Consider the following 15,846-nt stretch of genomic DNA (forward strand, 5'->3'; position numbering starts at 1 on the left):
TTTCTCTGACGTCCTAGTGGATGCTGGGACTCCGTAAGGACCATGTGGGGGGGGGGGGAGGGGGGGGAATAGCGGCTCCGCAGGAGACAGGGCACAAGAATAAAAGCTTTAGGATCAGGTGGTGTGCACTGGCTCCTCCCCCCATGACCCTCCTCCAAGCCTCAGTTAGATTTTTGTGCCCGAACGAGAAGGGTGCAGGCTAGGTGGCTCTCCTGAGCTGCTTAGAATAAAAGTTTATTTTAGGTTTTTTATTTTCAGTGAGTCCTGCTGGCAACAGGCTCACTGCATCGTGGGACTAAGGGGAGAAGAAGCGAACTCACCTGCGTGCAGAGTGGATTGGGCTTCTTAGGCTACTGGACATTAGCTCCAGAGGGACGATCACAGGTTCAGCCTGGATGGGTCCCGGAGCCGCGCCGCCGGCCCCCTTACAGAGCCAGAAGAGCGAAGAGGTCCGGAGAAAGCGGCGGCAGAAGACTTTCCTGTCTTCATATAAGGTAGCGCACAGCACCGCAGCTGTGCGCCATTGCTCTCAGCACACTTCACACTCCGGTCACTGAGGGTGCAGGGCGCTGGGGGGGAGCGCCCTGAGACGCAATAAAAAACTGATAATACCTTATGTGGCTAAAATAAATACATCACATATAGCTCCTGGGCTATATGGATGTATTTAACCCCTGCCAATTTCCAGAAAAAGCGGGAGATAAGGACGTCGTGAAGGGGCGGAGCCTATCTCCTCAGCACACAAGCGCCATTTTCCCTCACAGCTCCGCTGGAAGGACGGCTCCCTGACTCTCCCCTGCAGGCCTGCTACAGAATCAGGGTAAAAAAGAGAAGGGGGGGCACTATTGGCAGCTAATATATAAAACAGCAGCTATAAAGGGAGAAACACTTATATAAGGTTATCCCTGTATATATATAGCGCTCTGGTGTGTGCTGGCAAACTCTCCCTCTGTCTCCCCAAAGGGCTAGTGGGGTCCTGTCCTCTATCAGAGCATTCCCTGTGTGTGTGCTGTTGTGTCGGTACGTGTGTGTCGACATGTATGAGGAGGAAAATGATGTGGAGGCGGAGCAATTGCCTGGGTTAGTGATGTCACCCCCTAGGGAGTCGACACCTGACTGGATGGTCGTATTTAAAGAATTACGTGACAATGTCAGCACTTTGCAAAAAACTGTTGACGACATGAGACAGCCGGCAAATCAATTAGTGCCTGTCCAGGCGTCTCAGACACCGTCAGGGGGCCCTAAAACGCCCGTTACCTCAGTGGGTCGACACAGACCCAGACACAGATACTGAGTCTAGTGTCGACGGTGAGGAGACAAACGTAATGTCCAGTAGGGCCACACGTTACATGATCACGGCAATGAAGGAGGCATTGAACATTTCTGACACTACAAGTACCACAAAGAAGGGTATTATGTGGGGTGTGAAAAAACTACCAATAGTTTTTCCTGAGTCAGATGAATTAAATGAGATGTGTGATAAAGCGTGGGTTTCCCCCGACAAAAAGCTGCTAATTTCTAATAAATTATTGGCACTATATCCTTTCCCGCCAGAGGTTAGGGCGCGTTGGGAAACACCCCCTAGGGTAGATAAAGCGCTCACACGTTTATCTAAACAAGTAGCGTTACCGTCTCCTGATACAGCCACCCTCAAAGAACCAGCTGATAGAAGGCTGGAAAATATCCTAAAGAGTATATGCACACATACTGGTGTTATACTGCGACCAGCAATCGCTTCAGCCTGGATGTGCAGTGCTGGAGTCGCGTGGTCGGATTCCCTGACTGAAAATATTGATACCCTGGATACAACATATTATTAACTATAGAGCATTTGAAGGATGCATTACTATATATGCGTGATGCACAGAGGGATATTTGCACCCTGGCATCAAGAGTGAGTGCTATGTCCATTTCTGCCAGAAGAGCGTTATGGACGCGACAGTGGTCAGGGGATGCGGATTCCAAACGACATATGGAAGTATTGCCGTATAAGGGAGAGGAGTTATTTGGGGCCGGTCTATCGGACCTGGTGGCCACGGCAACGGCTGGAAAGTCCACCTTTTTACCCCAGGTCACCTCTCAGCAGAAAAAGACACCGTCTTTTCAAACTCAGTCCTTTCGTTCCCATAAGTACAAGCGAGCAAAAGGCCACTCATTTCTGCCCCGGGGCAGAGGAAGAGGAAAAAGACTGCACCATGCAGCCTCTTCCCAGGAGCAGAAGCCCTCCCCTGCTTCTGCCAAGTCTTCAGCATGACGCTGGGGCTTTACAAGCGGACTCAGACACGGTGGGGGCCCGTCTCAAGAATTTCAACGCGCAGTGGGCTCACTCGCAAGTGGACCCCTGGATTCTGCAGGTAGTATCACAGGGGTACAAACTGGAATTCGAGGCGTCTCCCCCTCGCCGGTTCCTGAAGTCTGCTCTACCAAAGTCTTCCTCCGACAGGAAGGCAGTTTTGGAAGCCATTCACAAGCTGTATTCCCAGCAGGTGATAATCAAGGTACCCCTCCTACAACAGGGAAAGGGGTATTATTCCACGCTGTTTGTGGTACCGAAGCCGGACGGCTCGGTGAGACCAATTTTAAATCTGAAATCCTTGAACACTTACATAAAAAGGTTCAAATTCAAGATGGAGTCACTCAGAGCAGTGATAGCGAACCTGGAAGAAGGGGACTATATGGTGTCTCTGGACATCAAAGATGCTTATCTCCACGTCCCAATCTACCCTTCTCACCAAGGGTACCTCAGGTTTGTAGTACAAAACTGTCATTATCAGTTTCAGACGCTGCCGTTTGGGTTGTCCACGGCACCTCGGGTCTTTACCAAGGTAATGGCCGAAATGATGATTCTTCTTCGAAGAAAAGGCATTTTAATTATCCCTTACTTGGACGATCTCCTGATAAGGGCAAGGTCCAGGGAACAGTTAGAAGTCGGAGTAGCACTATCTCAGGTAGTGTTACGTCAGCACGGGTGGATCCTAAATATTCCAAAATCGCAGCTGATTCCAACGACACGTCTACTGTTCCTAGGAATGATTCTGGACACAGTCCAGAAAAAGGTGTTTCTCCCAGAGGAGAAGGCCAGGGAGTTATCCGAGCTAGTCAGGAACCTCCTAAAACCAGGCCAGGTGTCAGTGCATCAATGCACGAGGGTCCTGGGAAAAATGGTGGCTGCTTACGAAGCGATTCCATTCGGAAGATTCCATGCAAGAACGTTTCAGTGGGATCTACTGGACAAATGGTCCGGATCGCATCTTCAGATGCATCAGCGGATAACCCTGTCGCCAAGGACAAGGGTGTCTCTTCTGTGGTGGCTGCAGAGTGCTCATCTACTAGAGGGCTGCAGATTCGGAATTCAGGATTGGATCCTGGTGACCACGGATGCCAGCCTGAGAGGCTGGGGAGCAGTCACACAGGGAAGAAATTTCCAGGGCTTGTGGTCAAGCATGGAAACATCTCTTCATATAAACATTCTGGAACTAAGGGCCATTTACAATGCCCTAAGTCAAGCAAAACCCCTGCTTCAGGGTCAGGCGGTATTGATCCAATCGGACAACATCACGTCAGTCGCCCACGTAAACAGACAGGGCGGCACGAGAAGCAGAGGGGCAATGGCAGAAGCTGCAAGGATTCTTTGCTGGGCGGAAAATCATGTGATAGCACTGTCAGCAGTGTTCATTCCGGAGATGGTAAACCATTGGGAAAAACCAAAGGTGGACATGATGGCGTCCCGTCTCAACAAAAAACTAGACACATATTGCGCCAGGTCAAGGGACCCTCAGGCAATAGCGGTGGACGCTCTGGTAACACCGTGGGTATACCAGTCAGTGTATGTGTTCCCTCCTCTGCCTCTCATACCAAAAGTACTGAGAATCATAAAAAGGAGAGGAGTAAGAACTATACTCGTGGTTCCGGATTGGCCAAGAAGGACTTGGTACCCGGAACTTCAAGAGATGGGCACGGAGGAACTGTGGCCTCTACATCTAAGAAAGGACCTGCTCCAACAGGGGCCTTGTCTGTTCCAAGACTTACCGCGGCTGCGTTTGACGGCATGGCGGTTGAACGCCGGATCCTGAAGGAAAAAGGCATTCCAGAAGAAGTCATCCCTACCCTGATCAAAGCCAGGAAGGATGTAACCGCAAAACATTGTCACCGCATTTGGCGAAAATATGTTGCGTGGTGTGAGGCCAAGAAGGCCCCTACAGAGGAATTTCAACTGGGTCGTTTCCTACATTTCCTGCAAACAGTCTATGGGCCTAAAATTAGGGTCCATTAAGGTTCGAATTTCGGCCCTATCGATTTTCTTCCAAAAAGAACTGGCTTCAGTGACTGAAGTTCAGACGTTTGTCAAAGGAGTACTGCATATACAGCCTCCTTTTGTGCCTCCGGTGGCACCTTGGGATCTCAATGTGGTTTTGGGGTTCCTAAAATCACATTGGTTTGAACCACTCACCACTGTGGAATTAAAATATCTCACATGGAAGGTGGTAATGCTGTTAGCCCTGGCTTCAGCCAGGCGTGTCTCAGAATTGGCGGCTTTATCTTATAAAAGCCCTTACCTGATTTTTCACACGGACAGGGCAGAATTGAGGACTCGTCCTCAATTTCTCCCTAAGGTGGTTTCAGCGTTTCACGTGAACCAGCCTATTGTGGTGCCTGCGGCTACTAGGGACTTGGAGGACTCCAAGTTGCTGGACGTTATCAGGGCCCTGAAAATATATATTTCCAGGACGGCTGGAGTCAGGAAATCTGACTCGCTGTTTATCTTGTATGCACCCAACAAGATGGGTGCTCCTGCTTCTAAGCAGACTATTGCTCTTTGGATTTGTAGTACAATTCAGTTTGCGCATTCTGTGGCAGGCTTGCCACAGCCAAAATCTGTAAAAGCCCATTCCACAAGGAAGGTGGGCTCATCTTGGGCGGCTGCCCGAGGGGTCTCGGCTTTACAACTTTGCCGAGCTGCTACTTGGTCAGGGGCAAACACTTTGCAAAATTCTACAAATTTGATACCCTGGCTGAGGAGGACCTGGAGTTTTCTCATTCGGTGCTGCAGAGTCATCCGCACTCTCCCGCCCGTTTGGGAGCTTTGGTATAATCCCCATGGTCCTTACGGAGTCCCAGCATCCACTAGGACGTCAGAGAAAATAAGAATTTACTCACCGATAATTCTATTTCTCGTAGTCCGTAGTGAATGCTGGGCGCCCATCCCAAGTGCGGATTATCTGCAATACTTGTACATAGTTATTGTTAACTAAATCAGGTTATTGTTGTAGTGAGCCATCCTTTGAGAGGCTCCTCTGTTATCATACTGTTAACTGGGTTCAGATCACAAGTTGTACGGTGTGATTGGTGTGGCTGGTTTGAGTCTTACCCGGGATTCATAAATCCTTCCTTATTGTGTACGCTCGTCCGGGCACAGTATCCTAACTGAGGCTTGGAGGAGGGTCATGGGGGGAGGAGCCAGTGCACACCAGCTAGTCCTAAAGCTTTACTTTTGTGCCCAGTCTCCTGCGGAGCCGCTATTCCCCATGGTCCTTACGGAGTTCCCAGCATCCACTACAGACTAGGGGAAATAGAATTACCGGTGAGTAAATTCTTATTTTTTCATTTAGAATTATTGCTTTTATTTTTATGAAAAAATATATATCGGTCAACATGATAAACTAAACAAATGTATCTGATAACTGTATGCTCAGTCCTAATGTTCACAGATACACTGTTTCATTGTGTGTGATACTGTTTATTATCCATATCTACATGGACTCAATCCAACTATGGAGGTCATTCCGAGTTGTTAGCTCGCAAGGCGATTTTAGCAGAGTTGCTCACGCTAAGCCTACGCCTACTGGGAGTGAATCTTAGCTTCTTAAAATTGCGAACGATGTATTCGCAATATTGCGATTACAAACTTCTTAGCAGTTTCAGAGTAGCTTCAGACTTACTCGGCATCTGCGATCAGTTCAGTGCTTGTCGTTCCTGGTTTGACGTCACAAACACACCCAGCGTTCGCCCAGACACTCCCTCGTTTCTCCGGCCACTCCTGCGTTTTTTCCAGAAACTGTAGCGTTTTTTCCCACACGCCCATAAAACGGCCTGTTTCCGCCCAGTAACACCCATTTCCTGTCAATCACACTACGATCGCCTGAGCGATGAAAAAGCCGTGAGTAAAATTCCTAACTTCATAGCAAATTTACTTGGCGCAGTCGCAGTGCGGACATTGCGCATGTGCACTAAGCGGAAAATCGCTGCGATGCGATGAAATTTACCGAGCGAACGACTCGGAATGACCTCCTATATACAGTTAATACAACTATAACAAGGCAGGAATAAAGAACAGGGAATAAGCTTCATATATCTCTTCATCCACACCTCGTAGGATTTCTACTACATGAATAGACCAAAGAGTCTAAGGCTCACGGAGTATTCGTGCATTTAGATGGGCACACCCCTAGCAATATAGGAGCCATGCCCTGTCCAAACACAACCAGAGCCAGAACACTAGCCCATTACAATAGCTCATAAGGAGCTCTTATACTGCGCTGCATCCACATGTGACCTAGCTCAATATGCCAATCCAAAGACCTCAAGGGCACACATCTGGATTCTGCAATTTATAAAGAAGGAAACAAGGGACTTTGGAAAAGAGATATAGAAAGAAGGTACGGATACTCTAAAAGTACAAACAAATACATAACAGGATGTTCCATATATAAGACCACATATTCATATAAATTCTAAATCAATCGTCTCATTGAGGCCTTGTGGTTTCAGGGACTGTCATTTAAGAATCCAAGCCGCTTCTTGCTGACACAGTGTTCTAAACCGATCTCCTCCTCTACTTTATATTATAATAGCAATGTGTTCTAAGCCAACTAATTCTAAGCATGCAGGATTCCCTGCGTGTGTTTCTACAAAGTGCCGTGAGACACTGTGGTTCATATATCTGTTTAGTAGATTTCTCCTGTGCGCCATGAAATGTAATTTCTCTGACGTCCTAAGTGGATGCTGGGACTCCGTAAGGACCATGGGGAATAGCGGCTCCGCAGGAGACTGGGCACAACTAAAGAAAGCTTTAGGACTACCTGGTGTGCACTGGCTCCTCCCACTATGACCCTCCTCCAGACCTCAGTTAGAATCTTGTGCCCGGCTGAGCTGAATGCACACTAGGTGCTCTCCTGAGCAGCAATAAAAACACATTGGCTGGCAAAATCATCACAATATATAGTCCCAGAGGCTATATATGTGATAAAATACCCCTGCCAGAATTCCTGAAAAAAGTGGGAGAAGTCCGCCGAAAAAGGGGCGGGGCCATCTCCCTCAGCACACTGGCGCCATTTTTCCCTTACAGCTCCGCTGGAAGGATGCTCCCTGGCTCTCCCCTGCAGTGTCAAGCTACATAAGGGTAAAAAAGAGAGGGGGGACACTAAATTTAGGCGCAGTATATATAATATAAGCAGCTATAAGGGGAAAAAACACTCATTTATAGTGGGATCCCTGTGTTATATAGCGCTCTGGTGTGTGCTGGCATACTCTCTCTATGTCTCCCCAAAGGGCTTTGTGGGGTCCTGTCCTCAGTCAGAGCATTCCCTGTGTGTGCGGTGTGTCGGTACGGCTGTGTCGACATGTTTGACGAGGAGGCTTATGTGGCGGCGGAGCAGATGCCTATAAATGTGATGTCACCCCCCTGCGGGGCAGACACCTGAGTGGATGGATTTGTGGAAGGAATTACGTGAAAGTGTCAACTCCTTACATAGAAAATTTGACGACATGCCAAATGCGGGACAGCCGGCTTCTCAGCTCGTGCCTGCCCAGGCATCTCAAAGGCCATCAGGGGCTCTAAAACGCCCGCTACCTCAGATGGCAGACACAGATGTCGACACGGATACTGATACCAGTGTCGACGATGATGAGACTAATGTAATGTCCAATAGGGCCACTCGTTGCATGATTGAGGCAATGAAAAATGTGTTGCACATTTCTGATCTTACCCCAGGTACCACTAAAAAGGGTATTATGTTTGGGGAGAAAAAGCTACCAGTGGTTTTTCCCCCTTCTGATGAATTAAATGAAGTGTGTGAAGAAGCGTGGGCTTCCCCTGATAAGAAACTGGTAATTTCTAAGAGGTTACTAAGGACGTACCCTTTCCCGCCAGAGGATAGGTCACATTGGGAGACACCCCCTAGGATGGATAAAGCGCTCACACGCTTGTCAAAGAAGGTGGCACTACCGTCTCCGGATACGGCCGCCCTAAAGGAGCCTGCTGATAGAAAGCAGGAGGCTATCCTGAAGTCTGTGTATACACACTCAGGTATTATACTGAGACCAGCTATTGCTTCAGCATGGATGTGCAGTGCTGCAGCTGCGTGGTCAGATTCCCTATCAGAAAATATTGACACCCTTGATAGGGACACCATAGGGACACCATATTACTAACCGTAGAGCATATAAAAGACGCAGTCTTATACATGAGAGATGCATAGAGGGATATTTGCCGGCTGGCATCTAAAATAAGTGCAATGTCCATTTCTGCCAGGAGAGGGTTATGGACTCGGCAGTGGACAGGTGATGCAGATTCTAAAAGGCACATGGAAGTTTTGCCTTACAAGGGTGATGAGTTATTTGGGGACGGTCTCACGGACCTAGTTTCCACAGCAACAGCTGGGAAGTCAGCATTTTTACCCCATATTCCCTCACAGCCAAAGAAAGCACCGTATTATCAGGTGCAGTCCTTTCGGCCCCAGAAGAGCAAACGGGGAAAAGGAGCGTCCTTTCTGCCCAGAGGCAGAGGTAGGGGGAAAAAGCTGCAGCATACAGCCAGTTCCCAGGAACAAAAGTCCTCCCCCGTTTCCTCCAAAGCCACCACATGACGGTGGGGCTCCACTGGCGGAGCCAGGTACGGTGGGGGGCCGGCTCAAAAATTTCAGCAATCAGTGGGCTCGCTCACAGGTGGATCCCTGGATTCTACAAGTAGTATCTCAGGGGTACAAGCTGGAATTCGAAACGTCTCACCCCCGTCGTTTCCTCAAATCTGCCTTGCCAACAACTCCCTCAGGCAGGGAGGCTGTGCTAGAGGCAATTCACAAGCTGTATTCCCAGCATTTGATAGTCAAGGTGCCCCTCCTTCAACAAGGAAGGGGTTACTATTCCACAATGTTTGTGGTACTGAAACCGGACGGTTCGGTGAGACCCATTTTAAATTTGAAATCCTTGAACACATATATAAAAAAATTCAAGTTCAAGATGGAATCGCTCAGGGCGGTTATTGCAAGCCTGGACGAGGGGGATTACATGGTATCGCTGGACATCAAGGATGCTTACCTGCATGTCCCCATTTACCATCCACACTAGAAGTACCTCAGATTTGTGGTACAGGATTGTCATTACAAATTCCAGACGTTGCCGTTCGGGCTGTCCACGGCACCGAGGACATTTACCAAGGTAATGGCCGAAATGATGATACTCCTTCGAAAAAAGGGAGTTTTAATTATCCCATACTTGGACGATCTCCTAATAAAGGCGAGATCCAGAGAGCAGTTGTTGGTCGGGGTAGCACTATCTCAGGAAGTGCTACGACAGCACGGTGTGATTCTAAATATTCCAAAGTCACAGCTGGTCCCTACGATGTGTCTACTGTTCCTGGAGATGGTTCTGTACACAGACCAGAAAAAAGTGTTTCTCCCGGAGGAGAAAGCCAAGGAGCTGTCATCTCTAGTCAGAGGCCTCCTGAAACCGAAACAGGTCTCTGCGCATCACTGCACGCGAGTCCTGGGAAAGATGGTAGCTTCTTACGAAGCAATTCCATTCGGCAGGTTCCATGCAAGAACTTTTCAGTGGGACCTGTTGGACAAGTGGTCCGGATCGCATCTTCAGATGCATCGGCTGATAACCCTGTCTCCAAGGACCAGGGTGTCTCTGCTGTGGTGGCTGCAGAGTGCTCATCTCCAAGAGGGCCGCAGATTCGGCATACAGGTCTGGGTCCTGGTGACCACGGATGCCAGCCTTCGAGGCTGGGGGGCAGTCACACAGGGAAGAAACTTCCAAGGACTCTGGTCAAGTCAGGAGACTTCCCTACACATAAATATTCTGGAACTGAGGGCCATTTACAATGCCCTAAGTCAGGCAAGACCCCTGCTTCAAAACCAGCCTGTACTGATCAAGTCAGACAACATCACGGCAGTCGCCCATGTAAACCGACAGGGCGGCACAAGAAGCAGGATGGCGATGGCAGAAGACACAAGGATTCTCCAATGGGCGGAAAATCACGTGTTAGCACTGTCAGCAGTGTTCATTCCGGGAGTGGACAACTGGGAAGCAGACTTTCTCAGCAGACACGACCTACACCCGGGAGAGTGCGGACTTCATCCAGAAGTCTTCCAACTGATTGTAAACCGTTGGGAAAGGCCACAGGTGGACATGATGGCGTCCCGCCTAAACACAAAGCTAGAAAGATATTGCGCCAGGTCGAGAGACCCTCAGGCAATAGCTGTGGACGCTCTAGTGACACAGTCAGTTTATGTGTTCCCTCCTCTTCCTCTCATACCCAAGGTACTGAGGATAATAAGGAAAAGAGGAGTAAGAACTATACTCATTGTTCCGGATTGGCCAAGAAGAACTTGGTACCCGGAACTTCAAGAAATGATCTCAGAGGACCCATGGCCTCTACCGCTCAGACAGGACCTGCTGCAGCAGGGCCCCTGTTTGTTCCAAGACTTACCGCGGCTGCGTTTGACGGCATGGCGGTTGAACGCCGGATCCTGAAGGAAAAGGGCATTCCGGAGGAAGTCATTCCTACGCTGATTAAAGCTAGGAAAGAAGTAAACGCAAACCATTATCACCGCATTTGGCGAAAATATGTTGCGTAGTGTGAGGCCAGGAAGGCCCCAACAGAGGAATTCTCAGCTGGGTCTATTTCTGCACTTCCTACAGTCAGGAGTGACTATGGGCCTAAAATTGGGTTCCATTAAGGTCCAGATTTCGGCTGTGTCGATTTTCTTCCAGAAAGAACTGGCTTCACTGCCTGAAGTTCAGACATTTGTAAAGGGAGTGCTGCATATTCAGCCCCTTTTTGTGCCTCCAGTGGTACCTTGGGATCTCAACGTGGTGTTGAGTTTCCTAAAATCACATTGGTTTGAGCCACTTAAAACCGTGGATTTAAAATATCTCACGTGGAAAGTGGTCATGTTATTGGCCTTGGCTTCGGCCAGGCGTGTGTCAGAATTGGCGGCTTTTTGGCGTGTAAAAGCCCTTATCTGATTTTCCATATGGATAGGGCAGAATTGAGGACTCGTCCCCAGTTTCTCCCTAAGGTGGTATCAGCTTTTCACTTGAACCAACCTATTGTGGTGCCTGCGGCTACTAGGGACTTGGAGGATTCCAAGTTGCTGGACGTAGTCAGGGCCTTGAAAATGTATGTTTCCAGGACGGCTGGAGTCAGGAAAACTGACTCGCTGTTTATCCTGTATGCACACAACAAGCTGGGTGCTCCTGCTTCTAAGCAGACTATTGCTCGCTGGATCTGTAGCACTATTCAGCGTGCGCATTCTGTGGCTGGACTGCCGCATCCTTAATCTGTAAAAGCCCATTCCACAAGGAAGGTGGGCTCTTCTTGGGCGGCTGCCCGAGGGGTCTCGGCTTTACAACTTTGCCGAGCTGCTACTTGGTCAGGGTCTAACACTTTTGCTAAATTCTACAAATTTGATACTTTGGCTGAGGAGGACCTTGAGTTTGCTCATTCGGTGCTGCAGAGTCATCCGCACTCTCCCGCCCGTTTGGGAGCTTTGGTATAATACCCATGGTCCTTACGGAGTCCCAGCATCCACTTAGGACGTCAGAGAAAATAAGATTTTACTCACCGGTAAATCTATTTCTCGTAGTCCGTAGTGGATGCTGAGTGCCCATCCCAAGTGCGGATTGTCTGCAATGCTTGTATATAGTTATTGTTAACTAAAGGGTTATTGTTGAGCCATCTGTTGAGAGGCTCTGTTGTATTTCATACTGTTAACTGGGTATAGTATCACTAGTTGTACGGTGTGATTGGTGTGGCTGGTATGAGTCTTACCCGGGATTCAAAATCCTTCCCTATTGTGTCAGCTCTTCCGGGCACAGTATCCTAACTGAGGTCTGGAAGAGGGTCATAGTGAAAGGAGCTAGTGCACACCAGGTAGTCCTAAAGCTTTCTTTAGTTGTGCCCAGTCTCCTGCGGAGCCGCTATTCCCCATGGTCCTTACGGAGTCCCAGCATCCACTACGGACTACGAGAAATAGATTTACCGGTGAGTAAAATCTTATTTTCAGAGCTCTAGTAGTACATCCCACATAACACCATTGACATGAACACCATAGCAAATACACGATAAAATGGCTATTTCAATTGATGAAGGTTTCAATCTTATATTCCTGCTTGGAACATGAGGAAAGAACACTTTTGGTTTTATTAGCTACATGTGTACAAGTGGTACATCTAGTGTGGTTGCACCTATAGAATCCCACAACCTGAGGACCCACCAGAGTCTGTTGTCCCACTCTAGAAGTTTTATCTGGATGTCTTTTAAAGAAGCTAGGAGCCAAGATGTTCTTCAGGTTCCTTGCTTTTTTAAAGATAATGGTTGGATTCTTAAGCAAACTAGTGCTTAGAACTGGGTCAGTGAAAAGTAATTTGTAGTTTTGTTTAATAATATACAATATTTTATTGGCTTTTACGTTATATTTGGATTTAAACGCCAAATAGTCTTGAGTCTTTGTTTTCTGTTTACTTTTATGTTTCATATTGTTAGTAGAGTGCATCCCTCGTACTTGTATAAGGGTGTTCCTCTAATTGTCTTCTATAGGTTCATTAATATTTAATTGGCCTTCTCCCTTAGGGTGTATAGATAACAGGGTATCCCTGTTAAGGGTTCGTGAGTATTGTATGGCTTGATCTAATACTTGTGTAGGGTATTCCCATTCTCGAACAGAATTTATAAGTCCCTCCGCCTGTTCTTCAAACTTGGAATCCACTGTGCAATTCCGTCTAATTCTAGACAACTGGCTCTTAGGTACCTTATTTAGCCAGTTTTTCTTGTGATTATATGTATAGGGTATGTAACTACACACATCTTCTGCTTTTTTATATGATGAAACAATAAGACTATCCTCTACCACCTCCACCATTACATCTAAAAAAATTAATCTGTGAAGAATTGTGTGTGCACGTGAAGGACAAACCATAATCATTAGTGTTTAAATAATAAACAAAATTAGTGATAGAAGTAGTGTTACCATTCCAAATACAAAACAGGTCGTCGATATAGTGACCATAGAGGACCAGGTACGCCAAGTATGGGCCATCCCATATGTGAGATTGTTTAAAATTGCCCATATAGATGTTTGCAAAGCTCGGTGCAAACCTGGTCCTCATCGCCATACCAAGGACTTGTAAAAAATAACCCTGATCAAATAAAAATAAAAATAGTGTCAAAATAAACTTTCCTTAATGAGATGTCCACAGACTCTACCCCTTTATCATGTGGGATATTCGTATATAAAGCTTGGACATCACAAGTCACAAATCTATATCCTGGAGCCCATTTGTGGCCCTGCACCCGTTTGATAAAAATCGGTGGTATCATGAATATGGGACCTCAAATGTGGTGCAGGGTTGTAAATAGTGATCAACAAAAAAGGATAAATTAGATGTAAGGCCCTCAATCCCAGAAATAATAGGACGCCACGGGGGTTTGTGTAGTGTTTTATGGATTTTGGCGAGGTGGTAATAAATAGGAGTGATAGGGTGGAGGGGGTAGAGGAAGTCAAATTCATCCCCAGTAATGTACCTTTTTCTTGAGCTGTTTTCAATATATATATATATATATTATTTTTTTTAAAGGTCCTAGTCGGGTCCGTGTCTAATTGATTATAAAACAGAACATTTGATAATTGACATTTAGCCTCTTTGATATAATCAGAGGTATCTTGTATCACTGCCCTTCCCCCGCCTTAGCTGCTGGTTTAATTGTAAGGGAGGAATCATTAGACAGTTCTTTTAGAGTATTCCGCTCATTGGAGGTTAAGTTAAACTGACAGGGATGAATTTTTGTATCGCACAATTGGTGAAATTCCTCCAAAGTCTTATTGTAGAAAGTGTCTATGGCACTAGTTTTGTGTTGTACTGGATAAAATTGAGATTTGTTCTTAAACTGTACAGGCTCCACATTATTCACATCAAAAATAGGAAGCTCAGCTATAGCTTGTCTAGATCAATATTTTCCAATAATAATTAATTTAGGATATCTAGACCTGATTGATCATGTTGGTCCAATACAGCTGATGTCTCTGAGCTAAGGGCCTTTTTAGTACTATCAAAGAAATGTTTCCTACAAATATTTCTCACAAACCGGTTTAACTCTACAAACAATTAAAAATGTACCGTTATGGTAAGAACTTACCATTGATAACGGGATTTCTCTTATGTCCACAGGTATCCACAGGATAACATTGGGATATGCCGGACCGACAGCGGAATTGGCACCAATCAGTCATGAGCTTTCTGGCCTCCCAGGATGCATCGGGGCTTCTCCATATATGCCGCCCACTGACTCAGTCAAATCAGTTCTTTCCACAGCAATTTAGGCAGGAGCATCAGGTAGTACCCTGTTCAGGCAATAAGAACACACATGCACGCCCTTCCATACAAGAAAGAAGAGGTTTAGAGATTGTCAAGATCCTCAAATCAGGTGCATCAGGGAGGGACCCCTGTGGATACCTGTGGACATAAGAGAAATCCCGTTATCAACGGTAAGCTGTTAGCATAACAGTAAATTTCTCTGGCTGGGTCCACAGGTTATCCACAGGATAACATTGGGATTCCCAAAGCCAGTTTAAGTGGCGGGGACGCTCCTGTTTAGACACGAAGACCTTTCACCCGAATTTAGCATCATGAGAGACAAAAGTATCCATGGCATAATGTCTAATGATAGTGTAAATGGAAGACCTATGTGGCTGCCTTACCAATCTGTTCTGCTGAAGCACCCTATTGTGCTGCCCATGAAGGACCTACCTTACGTGTAGAGTATGCAGAGACATTAGCCGGAGTAGGGAGATGAGCATGATTGAAAGGGTCTTAAACTCAGTAGCTTACAAGGTAAAACTACCTCCCCTTTTGAAAATTCCGAACGCTTTCCATATTTCTCTCTTGAAACCTCTAGTTCTCAACCGATTTCAGGCTGCTTTGCCTAAGACTCTTAAAATCCAGTCTGCTCAAGAAGATGAATTTGAAATTAACCAGATCGACTCTCGGAAGCGGTATGGTAGTCTCCAATATCTTATTGACTGGAAAGGATATGGACCTAAGGAGAGGTCTTGGGTATCTGCAGAGGATGTCCACGCTCCAAGACTAATTCAAGCCTTTCATGCCAGGTGTCCAATCAAACCACGAAGGTGTCCGGAGTCCACCATCAAAGGGGGGGTACTGTCACGTCCCGGATCCTTACCGTACGATCAGAGCCATGGTGGTTACTGCTCAGGTGTTTGGCGGGCAGTGGCGGTGCTGGGATGCTGCGATGGGTCCATGTGCGGAGATGCTGGCGGGTCCGCTGGTAGTAGCCGGAGGCTGCTGCAGCGGGCTTGCTGGCACTAGGGAGTGCATCCGGAGAGGCCAGGGGGAGTTCTGGTGGTAAACACTAAAATGTGTCTGCTGCACAGGAGCGGCCATGTTGGAGACCAAAGCTTGTACCTATTGAACAGGCTCATTCTGTCCAGCCAATATAGGGAGATCTCTCCTCTTAAAAGGGAGCTGGGTCAGGTTATGAGTGCCAGTGCTTCAAGTTACTACTTAGGTGTAGGATCTCCAGCCCTGTGCTCCCAGGTTACTTCG

The 15,846-nt window shown here is 47.2% G+C and overlaps 1 protein-coding gene across 1 annotated transcript in view; it reads right to left on the bottom strand.

Annotated features, from left to right (window-relative positions):
• Nucleotides 1-15,846, bottom strand: part of LOC135057079 (uncharacterized) — a 174,040-nt gene that overhangs the window by 71,319 nt on the left and 86,875 nt on the right. The gene's annotated exons all lie outside the window — the stretch shown is intronic.

This window comes from Pseudophryne corroboree, chromosome 3 (genome assembly GCF_028390025.1).
Source record: "Pseudophryne corroboree isolate aPseCor3 chromosome 3, aPseCor3.hap2, whole genome shotgun sequence".
Classification (NCBI taxonomy): Eukaryota; Metazoa; Chordata; class Amphibia; order Anura; family Myobatrachidae; genus Pseudophryne; species Pseudophryne corroboree.